The sequence below is a fragment of the Humulus lupulus genome, chromosome X (genome assembly GCF_963169125.1).
Source record: "Humulus lupulus chromosome X, drHumLupu1.1, whole genome shotgun sequence".
Lineage (NCBI taxonomy): Eukaryota > Viridiplantae > Streptophyta > Magnoliopsida > Rosales > Cannabaceae > Humulus > Humulus lupulus.
This window is the reverse complement of record NC_084802.1, coordinates 53,015,798-53,031,790: the sequence shown is the minus strand read 5'-3', so window position 1 is coordinate 53,031,790 and position 15,993 is coordinate 53,015,798.

Sequence of the window (15,993 nt, the reverse complement as noted above, 5' to 3'; positions counted from 1 at the left end):
AAGTCGATGGATCAAAGAAAACTAAGAACACCAATGTGGCTTCAGCAAAAGGTACTAGCTCCATCTCTGATTGCACTCCTTTATCCAAATTCAAATTGAAGGCAAAAATCAATCCACCACCTTGCACCTCCTCGGAGGATGTCTCTCCTGAAACAGAAGACTCACTGCCTGAGTTGGACCCTTCCTTGACCGAGCCAATTCCTGAAGAACCTCATGAAGATTTGGAGGAGGAGATTGAATCAGAAGAAGACCCATCAGAAACCACTCCTGTTGCATCTGACCCAAAGGGCACAACACCACTGGGATTTCCCGAATTGACTACCAAACACACTAAACAAAAATGTGCCCCTGTCCGTACTTTAGGTTCCTCTTTCAAAGCACATTCTCTTACTTTCTGTTTTAATGGTAATGAGAAAAATATGAAATTTTATGAGCATCATCACTTTATTAGTGAGCATAATTTCCTTTTTGCTCCTCATCATGTTTTTGGGGTTTTACTTACTTTAGAGGAAAGAGGTTGGTTACGATATTTGTCTGGCTTTGATGGGTTTGTGTCTTGGGTAGTTAAGGAATTTTATGCAAATCTGAATGATGAGTTATTAGACCAGACTTCTTTTTATGCTTCATAAGGTTTATGTTAGGGGTCATTGGCATAGGTTTAGTCTTACTGAAATTGCTAAGGCATCGTTCCTGTTGAGATTGATGATTTTATTGAGTTTGCAAAGGAACAAGTTTTGTCTGAATTAGTTGGCCAAGATATGGTGTGGGAACCAAGTGCATCTCTCCGTATCTCAGACCTTACACACTATTATGGTGCACTTTTCAAATTTGCAATGTTACTCCTGCTCCATGACGGTTATTGTTCCTTTCAATCTATTTTTATTTGCTTTTGATAAATGTAAAAGAACACTAAATGTGTATTTGTTTTAGTTTCATTTCCTTTGTTCTTTGGCATTTTTCTTAGACAATGAGGGAGAGAGAGAGTAACTCTATTTTTGGTATGTTCATTGGTTTTGTTAATTGTTTTTGTCATGTGCTTTGGTTATTTTTGCCAGGGGGAGTCATTTGGAGTCATTTTGAGACTCTTGGGAGTCATTTTGACACTCTTGTGAATTTAAGCACTCATTTGTTTTATGCAAGATCATTTTAAAAAAATATATATCCCTTGTCTATAAAATTGCCAAAGGGGGAGATTGTAAATCCTAAAATTGGCAAATTTTATAGAAATATATTTTTCTTTAAAAGATAATTTTACTTTTCCATTATTGCAATTTTTAGAATATTACTTTCCCCTTAATGTGATTTTCGGAATATTAAGTTTCATATTATTCCTTATTTAGCTTGATTTTATCACAATATGATTATAATGGGAAGTTGTATCATAGTTATATAAAGCAAATATTTTGTACTTACTCAAAATCATTTCTGGAATATTTGTCTTTTATTTTTCGTGCAACTCAAGGTAATAAACTTCAAGAAACTAAATCTTTGAAGTAATTAATTGGTATTTCTATCTTGAGATATTTGATCAGACACATGTATTAGCTGTCCCTACCAAATTTGTATCTGTCAGATTCGAATCTTCTAAAAAAGACAACTCTTCATCAATCAAGAATATCTTCAATTATTCTTGCTTTTATTAGGAGATTCTTTCTCAGCATTTATGAGCACAAAATAGACTCTATAGATAGGCTTCTAAGACATTGAGAAAAAGTGAACTCTTGGGTGCATAGTTTGTGAGTGAAATTGTAATATTTGTGAGAGTTCCTTATTTGTATTCAAGATCATAGTATTCACGTGATCTTGTAGTAAAATGATTGTTTAGTTTTTGTGGTGAGTTTATACCACTTTCATGAGTGAATACATATTGTAATTTGAACACAATTTTTATAGTCTACGAGAGAGGATTTTTACAAGCCTTGCGTCGGGAGGATGCACGCACTCATTGACCATTGAAGGGATTTCACATGGTTGAACATTTCAATCAAAATTAGATTAGTGAAGAGAAGTATAACAAAGTTGCGGCAAATCTCAAGAGGGAGTCTTGTTTTGTTTATGTCAATATTTTGTACTTGTGATTCTTTATTAATTGGTTTTATTATCTGAGTGTGGCACCAAGGAGTAGGTTATCTGAATGGGTTTCTGAACCTTGTAAAAATCTGTTGTGTTCTTTATTGTTTTTGCACTATTTTTATTGTGTTAGTTTCTGTCCAGACAGATCTGAAATTTGTTTCAACATTTAATTACCATTCCGCAGCTTAATTAATTCACATGGATTAATTAATTTAGTAATTACTAAAAACAGAATTTCATAACATTTTGACAAAATATGAGGTCTAAAATTTAATTTAAAAAAATAAATGGTCCAAATTGGCAGTCGACCAAAATAACCCTTACACAAAACATAAATTTCTTTATACACGATTTAGAAAATCATGTAAAGTGTATAATAATGATATAAATAAATAAATAAATAAATGCATACAACAAGTTATTTGACTTTGTTTTCAACACTTTAATTATTTGCTTTACAATGAATACCATTTTAGAAAAAAAATATTTAGGTCAAGACGCGTCCACAGCCCATATAAGGAGCATGTTGTACATGTAGGATGAAAATGACAACCTACAACACAATCTCCTAAAAAAATAAAAAATAAAAAATATTTTTTTAATCATTACAAAGTGCAAATCGCGGTTATATTTTCTAGTTAATGAATAAATATAAGGATAATAATAATAACAAAAGCACAACATACATATATAAATATTTACTTAAGATGCGTATTTAACTAAAAAAGAGTAAATACAGCCATGAATAAGTAAAATGAAGAAGATTAGAAAAATAGACACTTACAGCAAGAATATGATGATAAGAATAATAGAAATATGGAGTAAGTAAGGACTGGAACTAAAACTATAGTAAACTAGAATAGATACCCGTCCCAAAGATTTTAGAATATAATTTGAAAATATTGACCAAAGTTGCACATGATTTCTCAAATCCCTGACACAAAAGTAAACTATCATCTGCGAAGAAGAGATAAGTAATAGAAAAGAGATAAGTAATCGAAGGAGCTGTTCGTGCCACTTTGTATCCTATAAATTCTCCATTACTTTCGGCTTGAGTAAGAAGGGAGGAAAAACCTTCCGCACAGAAGAGAAGAAAATATGGTGAAAGTGGATCACCTTGACGCAATCCTCTTAAAGGAAACACTTTTCATTTGACCTAGCCATTAATATTAAATGAATAGTGAATTGAATGAACATAATCTATATATATATATATATATAAGAGTGCATTCTTAATGGTTACTACCTATGGGTGGTTAATTTAATATTAACTATTGGATTAAGATCAATGATCCATATTTATAGTTGTTAATTAATATTTCTAAAAATAAATTTTGATTTTTTCAAATTTTTGGAAGAGTTACCTAATGAAAAAAGTGTATTTATTATGAAAATATAATATTGTAAACTTTTCATTTTTCAAATGCATGTCAATTTCTAAATATAGTTAGTGTCTCTCATTGGTTGGAAACAATATTAATTATGGAAAAAAATAACTAAATTCGAAATTAATGTAGAAAAAAATATTTACCTGTTCGTGAGTTGATATACCAAGTCTCTATGTTGCCACATTATCATAATTACTAGTACCCATCTATGAGTAGTAACCATTTAGAAGTCTTCCATAAGTATATATATATATAAAGAGCTTCAAGGAGATAATGTGACACTTAAAAATCTCTTCAAACCTTTTTATCTATTTTCATAAAATTAATTAAAAATCTATATATATATATATATATAAATGCGAGCTTCAAGGAGGTGATGTGACACTTTAAAATCTCTTAAATCCACTCTATCTATTTTCTCCTTTAATCTAATTTTTTAATTCCATTCTATTTATTTTCTCCTTTAATCTAATTTTTAATTCATTTTTATTAATAATTATAATAATATTAATTAATTCTAACTCTTCTTCTTAACTACTTAACAATTAAAAACTACTAAAAAATAAAATTAATTAAAAAATATTAATGTGCATAACATCTAATTAATTACCTATATAGTTAGAGTAACAACTCATAATTAATTAAAAAAAATTAAGGACAAAATTTATCAATTCAGTGAAAATGGTAGAATTTATTATCAATTTTATTATTATTAAAATAAGAGCATTATTGATTTGCTTTCTGTTGACGCAGTTTTTTGCCAACAGTGTATTAAGAAATTATAAGGTAGATTAGTGCTTAGAAATAAACCGTAATGAAAAATGAAATGAATTCACAAGAACACAAATATTTTATGTGGTTCAGTGGATAAAATCCACCTAGTCCACGAGTCTATATTATTGTTGTTTCACTCTCTATTTTGGCAGAGTTTCAGTATTACAGAATAATGGGTCCCTTTCCCTGTCCAATATTCTCAGTATTTATAGAGAAATTCCATGGACATGTTTGGGTAACCGCGTGAGTCAATCACACAAATACATATTTATTACATTTAATACATATATTTCCCATTTATAATGGGATATGATTTGATCATACAGTAAATGTTCTCCTAATATATGAGATATTAAATATGACAGCCTGATCATAAATAACCGTATAATGGGATTCCGAGTCTCCAGGGATCCTTGAGTATGCCATATACCAGGATCACCACGAGTTGGATATACCCTCCAAGCTCGTACTTCGACATCTGTTTGAATATTCTGAGCTCGCGCTTCACAACTTCCGCATCCCTAGCTCGTATGACCACTGTGCAAGTCGAGTTGCCTACGTGGATCATAAATAGATATCTTCCGTGGTTCTCTTTTCGTTTATTTATTTGCTAGCTGTACCCAAGCTGAGTGAAGGAACTCGTACTGAAATCAGGGTACAACACTTTCCTTTGCTATATATGGAAGCATATTCATAGGAGAGCTCATTGCCTTTCTTCACTACCACTATTAGGTTACAATTGAATTTTCTTTCTCTAATTCTGGTTTTGATTCTTTCTTCCCCTATCTCACATTGTAGTGGTGTGAGTCTTGAAAATTCATTTGTTCAATTAGTTTTTTTTCCTTTCTTTTCGTCTTATTTATTTTCTTATGGTGAAACCATTTCAATGTTTTTGTGTGCCATTTTTCTCCTTCTTTTATATTCCCACTATTTAGTCTTTTAATGATGAAATATATATCTATAAATGAATGCTCTTCCACAACTTTGATCATGGAATTGATGATCAATTGAATGAGTATTTGAAGTCATTTTCAACTTTAGTTCTTTTATATTGTATTAAATTGTATAGTATTGAGATGAATAGTTTCTAGAATGCACTTGATGTGTGTGTATTTTTTTTTAAGAAATGTTTGACAATATACAAGTGTCCTCTTTCTCTCTTATATGAATACCAGTAGAATTCATCACCTTATATACTATGTGTCATTTATTCTTTTTAATCTTAAAAGTACATGTTAATTTCAATAAACATTGTCTTAGTAATAACTAATTTTCTAATAATTATATACAATTGACATTTATCTTCAGGATTTTTTATTGCATGTTCATTTTGATATTTTGAATTCAAAATCAAAATATCTTAAACAATTAAAAATATCAATATATACACACATGATCTTTATTTGATAAAGAACATCATAAATTAAATTAATAAAAATATTTATTAAAAAAATGGATGATTCCAAACTGCAAAAGATCATCATTTATAAATTTCTCACCCTAAATATATAAACAAATTATATAATAAAAAAATCCTTTTCAACATATATATAAATTTATTATAAAAAAACAAAAAATATCTATCTAATTTAGAAAAAAAAATTAAAAAAGTGGAACATTTTTAATTTTATGATTATTAATTAATAATCAAAGATAATTTTGTAGCGTCTCAGAATTTTACTTAGCTAGATAGTAGTAGTAGAAGCTGTAGGATTTTAGTTTTCATGGATATTGGAAACTCGTAGAGATAGTTATGAATTTTATAAGTTTAGCTTATAGTTTAGAAATATTAATTTTAACATAAGGTTTGATTAATATAGCTGGTCCTAGAAATATTATTTATTATAACCTAAGGTTTAGATAGAATAATTAAGAACGTGACACTTGTCACATGTATGTTTATTAAGGATTTAAGCATTTTAGATTAATAAATTAATAAATGATAGATCTAGAAGGTCTAGAATCTTCCAGCAGCTGTTAGGATCACGTTAGTCAAAGTGGTTTTAACAAACTTCAAGTGTGAAAAAATGTGTTTAAAATAAAGCGTATGCCGATATATCGCATTTATAGAGGCCGATATATCGCCTATGATTGATACGGAAAACACGTCGACTTCGCACGAACGAAACCACAGACCGTCGGGGCATAGGTAGGGGCGATATATCGCCTAGGGTAGGTGATGTATCGACTCTTGGAGCCATTTTTGAATTTTTGTGGAAACTGAACTAGAAACAGCCCTCAACAACTTTGACTTGTTCCTGAACGTCTTTGACCGAGTTCTGGGCATCTGTTGAACAGATAATTCAAATTTATTCAATTTTTAATCATTTATTTATTCATTTTAAAAGGAGTTAGTTTCACTCCTTGAACTCTATAAATAGGATCCTTCACTCAGCCATTTTTATTCATCATTCAAGCATAGTTCTGAGCCTCCAAGCTGCTAAGTTCGTTCTAGAGAGAAACACTAGGGTTTTGGAGTTAAAGCTTTCAAATCTAAAGTTTTTCTAAACACTTGGGAAGTAAGATTTTGTGTGATTTCGGTATTTGAGGTATAGATCGAAGCTCTAAGCTATCTAAGATACCGTTAATCTTCAGGTTTAGTCCATTTTCATTCATCTTATTCTTTCTTTTCTTCAAATCCTAACTTGTTATTATGGCTTTTGGTTAGGTTTTTGAGTTTCTTGAAACTTAAGGTCTTCATTAAGTTGCTGTCTTGGTGGTTTAGATTTTCTATTCATCTTCTTTCTCTAGAGGACTTATGGCTTCTTTATGTTTGGTTTTAGGAGTTTCCAATCCCGCTCTTGTCTCCAATATTCCGAAATTCGGTAAGGAAAATTAGGTACTTTAGTTTATGATCTAGTTTATATTTTGTATGACCTAACATTTCAGGTACAATAAAGGGGTAAGTGTGTCTGGACCTAAGGTGTCCAATGATATATGGCGGACCTATGTCCGGTAGGCTTGGTTGCCAAAATTTTATGACGGATCTAAGTTGATGTCCAGGGCTTAATTGCCACCCCCTGTATAAGCACTTATCTTTTTATTATATCTGACTTGTTATTATGATCTATGACCTCTAGTTACGATTATGACTTGTGACCTATGATTTATGACTATGATTATGACTTAGACTGTGATTTATGATTATGACTTAGGCTATGATATGACCTATGGTTTTGTGATGTGATATGATTAGTATAAATAAGTTTTTATTATGACTCTTGTGTAATTTAGGATATATTGATTAAATGACTAACTCTTGTTTGTATTTTCCTTACTGGGCTTAGAAGCTCACCCTTTATGATGTTGTTGTGCAGAAAATTGATGATAGAATGGTCGGTGGCAAGTGGGACCTAGGAGCTTCGTGATGTACTCGGGGGGACCATATAGTCGAGGAAGATCAAGCGGGCCTATTTTTATTAAAGCATATTTATTTTAAATTTTTATTTAAATGTTGCTCATTTTTATGTTAAAGACAATTATTTTATTTTTGTAAAATCATGAATCCATGTATTTATTTTCAAGTTTTTATTCAATAAAAGAGCAATATTTATGATTATGATCTAACGCTGTGTTCTCGATAATTTATGAAAAATTAGGGCGTTACAAATTTGAATTCCAATTTAATTAAATTTTTAACTAAATAATTATTTATAAAATAATTTTTCTTATTTTTTTTATTTCACTTTATTTTCATATGTCTTCAATCTCTTTTTTTCTTCCACTCTACTATATTTCCATTAACGTTTTCAATTTTTATATTAAAAATAATAATATTTGTCACCACTATCTATTTAAGATAACAATAAAATTAAGAAAATATTAAGAAAAAAAACCTAATTTATTATATTTGTCTAATTTATGGCAAATATAATATATGTTATTTAAAATATCTATAATAATAAATAATATATCTATTCATATTTTTAACCTTTTGATAAAACACATGGTTTAAAAATTAATTTTTAAAAATAAAGAGTCCAAATGGGTAATAATAATAAATAGTCTATCTATTCCTATTTTGAACATTTTGACAAAATACAAGGTTCTAAAGTTAATTTTTAAAAATAAAAGGTCTAAACGAGTAATAAGCCAAAATATATGATTCAAATAATCTATCTATATATTCATATTTTTAACCTTTAGACAAAATACGAAGTCTAAAAGTTAATTTTTAAAAATAAAGAGTCCAAACGCATAATCGGGTAGAATACAAGATTCAAAATAATATGAACCCTTACATAAAACATAAATTTCTATATACATAATTTAGACTTTTTATTAAGAACTACGCTAAAAAATTTGTGTAATAATCTGTTTAAACTTTAATTTCAACACTGTAGATTATTTGGAATTTCTTGAAAACCTGCAAGAAGTTCGTTATACAATAAATACTATCATGAAGAAAAGGAGGTCAAGACCCCCCAATGTGTCCATATAAGGAGTGTGTTGTATGGGTAGCGTGAAAAGTACTCCCTACCATAAAATCTCCCAAAAAAATTTAAAAAGTTTTATATTTTTTAATTATTACAAAATATTGCGTGAAGCGCGGTTATGTTTTCTAGTTTATCAATAAATTAACCCAAGGGGTTGCAAAACAAAGTTTGAGCATAACCATTTCTAAAAAAGATCATTCAACTCGATCATACGCTTTACTCATATCTAATTTCATAACTGAATAACATTTCCTTCCTTGTTTAAGAGCACGTAAGGAATGCAATAGTTTATATGCAACCATTGCATTATCAGTAACTCGACGTCCCTCTATAAAAACACTCTGAGAAACATGAAATATACCATCCAACCATGGATGCAAACGAAGTACCAAAACATTGGAGATAATTTTGTATAACCCATTACATAAGGTGATAGGTCGAAAATCCTTTAACCTAGTGGCCAATTTGACTTTGGGTATCAAAGTAACTACAGTAGAGTTAATAAGAGGTAGATCAACTGACCCATTAATACATTCCAATACTGCTTTAGTGACTAAAGATCCCAAAATAGCCCAATGATTTTGGTGAAACATTGCATTCATTCCATCCTCTCCCGGACTCTCATCTTGAGACATGGAAAATACGGCTCTGTATACCTCATCTTCGGAGAAGGGGAGTAGCAAAGAATTATTAATACTATCTGTAACTCTTTGTGGGACAGAATGTGTAACCAGGGAAATATCCTCATCAGTAGGAAAGGAAGACATGAATAGATTGGTGTAGTAAGTCGCAATTATACTTAAGATATCTGACGGATGTGTACACCAGGTGCCAATAGAGTTATAAAGACCTAAAGGAAAAAAAGAGCATAGAAATTATTAGGGAAATAAAAGTATCATATTTCAGAAAAGATAAGAGTAAGAAGTGTTAGACAAATATAAATTAATATAAGTCGGACCTTAAGAATCAAATACATGCTTTTGTAATACTTTTGAAGAGTATAGCCTTTAAGACCAATTATTGTGTACATTAGAAACAATATTGTCATGTAGGAATAAATATATTAGTTCATATTTTGATAAGAAAAGAGAAAATTACGCAGATTTAAAATTGTTTTAAATTTAAAACACTGTTAGTATTATTAACATCTAGGCACAGTCTATTACTATTCAGGAATCATATCCTATATTAATCGGAACTTGACAGAATAATAATATATATCTTATCAAGGAATAAACAATGCTATTAGAACAACTCCAAACCAACATTAGAGATCATAGATAAAATTATCACTGTAAAGGCAGGGATATAGTGATAGTGGGAATACTACAATGTGACAAACAAATCCCAATTGAGGTTTATGATTAAGCTCACAGATTGATTGATACAGTATTAAAGTACTCAATATATACCGTCAATGGTATAAATGAATAAATATGGATCTTTGAATAACATGTTAACTTCGAAGGAAAAAAATATACAGACATAAATAATTAAAATAAAGTTATAAAATAATGACTTAGAAAACGTTTTAAGGCTGAAAGCATAAATTATCATTAAAAAAGCTAGAAAAGATGTAAATCTTATCTTATTCATTCCAATAGTCTTATTATCCAAAGGTTACAGTACCGCACTTAAGGAATCAAACTTCTCGGTCGTTACCATGATTAATATCATTATATAAAGGTTGGGATCTCATAAAATCTATAACTAGAGAAATATACTATCAGAACAATATTCCTTATTTATCTTCGTAACTTACATACGTAACACATAGAGTAATAGAGAATTTTGAATTAAATGGTAGATAATTTTTACAAAAAACCAGATATCGGATCTCAATTTAATAATAGAACGGAAAATGTTACTTGGAAGAATAAATGTGAAATAAAAAAGTATCAATATCAGCTAAAGTTCAGTAAAAATTCAAAGGAAATTTTTCATAAAAAGCCACAAATAGAAGACGACCCAAAATCATTTAGTAATATTAACCTTTGATAGAGTTGGTTTGGAATCTTGTTGGAGCATGTTTATGGAAAAATTTGGTGCTTTGATCCCTTCTGTAGCCATTGAATTCTTGATCGTTGCTTCCAATAAATCTCTTCTTTTTTTAATAATTGAGGAACAGATGACTCCAACTGTAATACTGTAGTCGGTCCCAATGAGTTTTGAGCTTGAGAAAGCATCTGTTTAGCATACTTAATCTTCTTCGGTAAGAACCCATATTTATTGTTATGCCATAAGGACAACTGATTTGAGCAAGATGCTATATTAGCAAGTACAGTTGATAGAGCTGAAGTGTTTGAGGACTGATGCCTCGTGGAGGAAATAATCTCATGACACTCAGGTTGTCCTTTCCATAATGATTCATATCGAAACCGTTTCTGCTTTTTAGTAGGAGGACAAATAGAATCTGAAAAAATCCCCAATTGCAAACTAAGGGGACGATGATCAGAATGAAAATAATCTAAATGGGATAAAATAGCTGAGGGAAAGATCTCCATCCAAGGAGAATTAACAAAAGCCCAATCTAATCGTTCTTTGATTTGATTTCACCATTGACTGAACAACATTTCCAAGTAAAGCGATAACCGTTAAAATCCAAAGGCTCAAGTTCACAATCAGTTAAAGCAGCTATGAACTGACTTATTTGAGAATCTCGACGTGTTTGGCCCTCAATTTTATCACTATGACTTAATATTTCATTGAAATCTCTCATACATAACCAAGGACCATAAAAGAATGTACATAATCTCCGTAAAAGCTCCCAAGAAAAATGGCGATTGGAGGGAACCGGATCACCATAAAAACCTAAGAAGTGAAACATTTTGGTACTATTTACTACCGAAATGGAACAACTTATGCGATGCATATTAGATAAAAGAATAGTTATATGTAATGAGGAATCCCATAAAAAGGAGTAAACCACCACCAGTCCATTACTAGGAACCTCAAATCCATGTGGAAAAGAGTATTTTTTGCAAATAGAGGGCAAGGATCCAAGTGGTAATTGTGTTTCTTGTATGAAAAGAAGATTAGGAGAGTCCCGAAGCAAAAGACCTAAAAAAGGATTTCCTTTCTGTCAGTTTAACCCACGTACATTCCAAGAGAGAAATATCATAATTGCCAAAAAATCAAATATTCACCGGGAAAAAAGGAAAAGAGTAATAAATAATTTTAAAAGATAAATGCAAGTTTTTGCTTCTCTATCGCATATATTTCGATTATCGCATAACTTCTTTATCACACATTCAAAGCAATGTTATGAGTATTTTTTTTTTAAAAATAAATTCGAAAAACCAGTTATTAGAACTTATCCTGAGTATATAATTTGATTGCGATAAAAAAAAATTATTGAAAAAGAATAAAAAACCATCTCAGCAAAAAGTGGATAGAAAATAAAGGAGTACAAGAAGTTCAAAGAATAATTATTAAAATAAAGAACCTTAGAATATTAGATTATAATCATGTAAGGGTAATACCATATGGGAAATTTGAGAAATGATGCATTAAATGGAGTCCTATAAAAAAATCATTCTAGCCACTCTACACATGTCATATTTATCCTATTGTTTCCCTTAGTCACTTGATAGGCCTTGATGGGCATCGATAGACCTCGATAGAAATCGGTAGGCTTATTTAGGTGGAGAATTTGAATGTGCCCCAATAGACCTTGATAGGTCTCGATGCAGCTCGATTGTACATAAATGTAGAGGTTTCCTCGACAGGCCTCGATGTAAAGTGAAAATTTGGGAATTTGTACGATTTTGAGTGTCTCAATAGGCCTCGATAGACCTCGACAGGTCTCAATAGGCTTATTTAGGTGTATAATCTAAATGTGTCTCGATAGACCTCGACAGGTCTCGATGCATCTCGATTGAACATAAATGTAGAGGTTACCTCGACAGGCCTCGATATAAAGTGAACAAATTGGGAATTTGTAGGATTTTGAGTGTCTTGATATGCCTCGATAAACCTCGACAGGCCTCGATAGGCTTATTTAGGTGTATAATTTGGCTGTGCCTCGATAGACCTCGACAGGTCTCGATGCAGCTCGATTGTACATAAATGTAGAGGTTACCTTGACAGGCCTCGATGGGCCTCGATGATGATTGTTTTATTTTGTACCTCGATATGCCTCGATACGTCTTGATGTGCCTCGATAAAAATAGTTTTGCTTTGAACATGTATCACCTCGATATGCCTCGATGGGTACCAGATTGCTTAAAAATGTTATTAACAATTTTCTTTTTGTTTCAGATGCATGATCTCATTGTATCATTGGAGAAGCACTTTCCTGCTCATGTTACTTATAGGGGTAGTACTTACTTGGATACCCTTGTAGAGCAGTTTTAGAGGCATGGGCTAATTTAATGGACAAAGGCATGCCCATTGGGACATCTATAATGTGAAGGCCTTTAGTTTTTATGGGGTTCTACTGCACCAGTTGATGTTGCATAAGGTGGAAAGCAAGAAACTTGAAGAGGGTCAGTTCTACATGGGCAACTCTCTATGTAGATTTGGTACTGTGGAGTTTGGCCTAGTGACCAGCTTAAATTTTGGAAACACACCGTCCCCAGATGAGTTGAAAGAGCATCTTTCAAATGATCGGATCATCTAGGAATACTTTAATGGTGAGGTAAAAGTTAGTTTCAGTCAGTTGGAAGATGCTCTAAAGCCCTCAACAAACCCAGAAGATGCATTTAAGTTGGGTTCATGATACTTGATAGAGAGTGTGTTGTATGACCCTGAGAAGACAACCAACATATGGGGTGACTCACTGAAGCTGGTTGAGGATCTTGATTACTTTTTCAAGTATCCGTGGGGAAAGTTGCCCTTTTAAGAAGTTGATTAGAGGAGTTCAGAATAACATGAAGAAGCAATTGAAACACTACGAGGACAAGAAGAAAGAGGGTTTAGGGAAACAACAGAAAGAGTCCAAAGTATAGTTTCTATGGCTATGTCCCTGGATTTCAGTATTGGGATTTCGAGGCCATGCTAGATATTGGGTGGAAATACGGTGAAAAGAGTGGGAACCAGATTCCCAGGATGCTTAGTTGGTCTACCAAGACCGATATCTTTCCGTCCACAACTCAGTTGGTTCTGTTGTTCGGCAAGACTCGAGTAAGTTCAACTTTATCTTCTTAAATGTGAGAAATTAATTTATGATGGTTTACTTTATTAAAGTATTTATGACATATGTTATTTGTTAATTCAATTGGTGGTATTTTCCATGTTGAAGCCACGTCCCGGTGAGGTAGACTGCTACAACAGCCTCCCAGACGTTGATGGTCAGTTATTCCTTGAGTTGGGATCAGTTGTAGTGGAGGCTGAGACTATAGTGGAGGAAGTAGAGCCCAAGAAGGAGGCAGAGAAGCTGGCGGAGGTTGCAAAGGCAACTTCTATTTTTTACAAGGATGTTTCGAGGGTTGAGAAGGGCACTACACAGGCCGTTGCACCTTCCTCTACTCAGTTTCCCTAGACTGATTATGAGCAGTTGATGCAGAGGCTCTAGAGGATTGAGGATGGCCAGTCTGATTATCTCCAGTTGGTGCAGAGGCTCCAGAGAGTTAAGGAGGGCCAGGCAACTTTACTTAAGAATTATACTACAATCATGGATCAGTTGGCGCAGTTGATTTCAGTGGTCTCTGATCGATCTAGGGAACAGAGTCAGCCCATCCACACACACTTAGATATAGAGTCAGATATTATGCCTCATGACTACGAACCCCATGATCCACCTTCCGCTCCACAGGCCCAGACATATGTTGTTGCCAGTGATGCTGATAGCCCTCGTGTATGAGTGTTACAGCTTGAGGAGATAGTTGGCCTTGAAGTTATCAGGAAGAAACACAAGCCTAAGCGTTATGATGACTTCATCAAACCTACGAAGAGGCCAAGATCAGATAAGCAAGCACTAGTTACGGTTCCTTTGAGGAAGTGTGACCAGCAGCAAGAGAAGAGTTTCCATAAGTGGCTGATCGGGAAGATTGACAACAAGAGGGATCGATTTGTCCATACTGGGACGCACGACGTGGCATGGAACTTGAAGTTGCACACCATTAAAACTTGGCTTTGGGATTTGGTATGTAAATTACAATTATGTTTTATATTCAATCCTAAAACATATTGATTGTACTGAAGAATTTATAAGTTTTTTCAGCATATTGACGCCGCTCTGCACATGCTACGCCGTCGATGCCACTTTTATCACGCCGCATTTCAGCAGGATGCTGCTATCATGAACACCACCTTCCCCCAGGTGTGCCTAGGTCATTGGAATCATTTCAAGGAGATCGGTGAGAAGTATACATGGGATGAGGACGTGCTTAAATGGTTGAATGGTGACCCAGATCAATACATCATTTCCTAGGTAGCTATTGATGAAGTATATTTTTCCTTGCACATCCCATAAGCACAAAATTGGGTCACCATTGAAGTGTCCATTCCATTGTGGCTCATTTAGATTTATGATTCCAACTATATCGTGCTTAGCCAGTCTCTGTTGGCAGAAGTCATTAAGCCTTGGTGCTTATTGATGCCTTCGTTGTTGTACAAGTTTGGCTTGTTTGACGACCATGAGGAGCTCCAGTTGCAACCTGGTCAGAAACCAAAGCCATTCAAGTACTGTCGTCTTGGCCCTGAAGAGGTGTGATGGTCCCAAAACGGGTATGTTTTAAATATTTATAAATTGCAAGCGCACGAATCGTTCATATAGAATAGTGATCGTGGAAGCAAGGATGTCGAACCCAAAGGAGTTGTCTAAAATAAAAAAGAAAACTATTTTAAATCAAAATCAATAAATTCTAACCTAGCTCCAAAGATTGAAGAGATTTTTTAATAATGAAAATAAAATAAAAGACAATAATATAGAAATTAAAGACAATATATATTACTAAATTAATGATTGTAAACAAGATGATAAAATAAGATTATTAAGGATTAGAATCCACAAAATATAAGTTCAATAATATTTATAAGTACATTGATTCTCAAGTTTTAGTGATAGTTAAAATAAATCAAACTATCATTTTCCAAATAGATTTATAATTTTAAGCACAAATTACTTCTAAAAAGATAAGATTTTTCTTCACTTTTCAAAATTATAATTTCAAAGCATTTAGTGTAAATCAATCTAATGAAATAACAAATAAATCAATGAACATTATTTATAAGGCAAAACATAGTATTTTTGTTCTAAGCATGGATGTGTACAATTTAATGACACATCTTACACAAAGAATATTATGTTTTTGCACTAACGAAGAACAAAGTGTAAATATGTGCTAACAATCCAAAATGCGTGATATTTAAGATGAAAG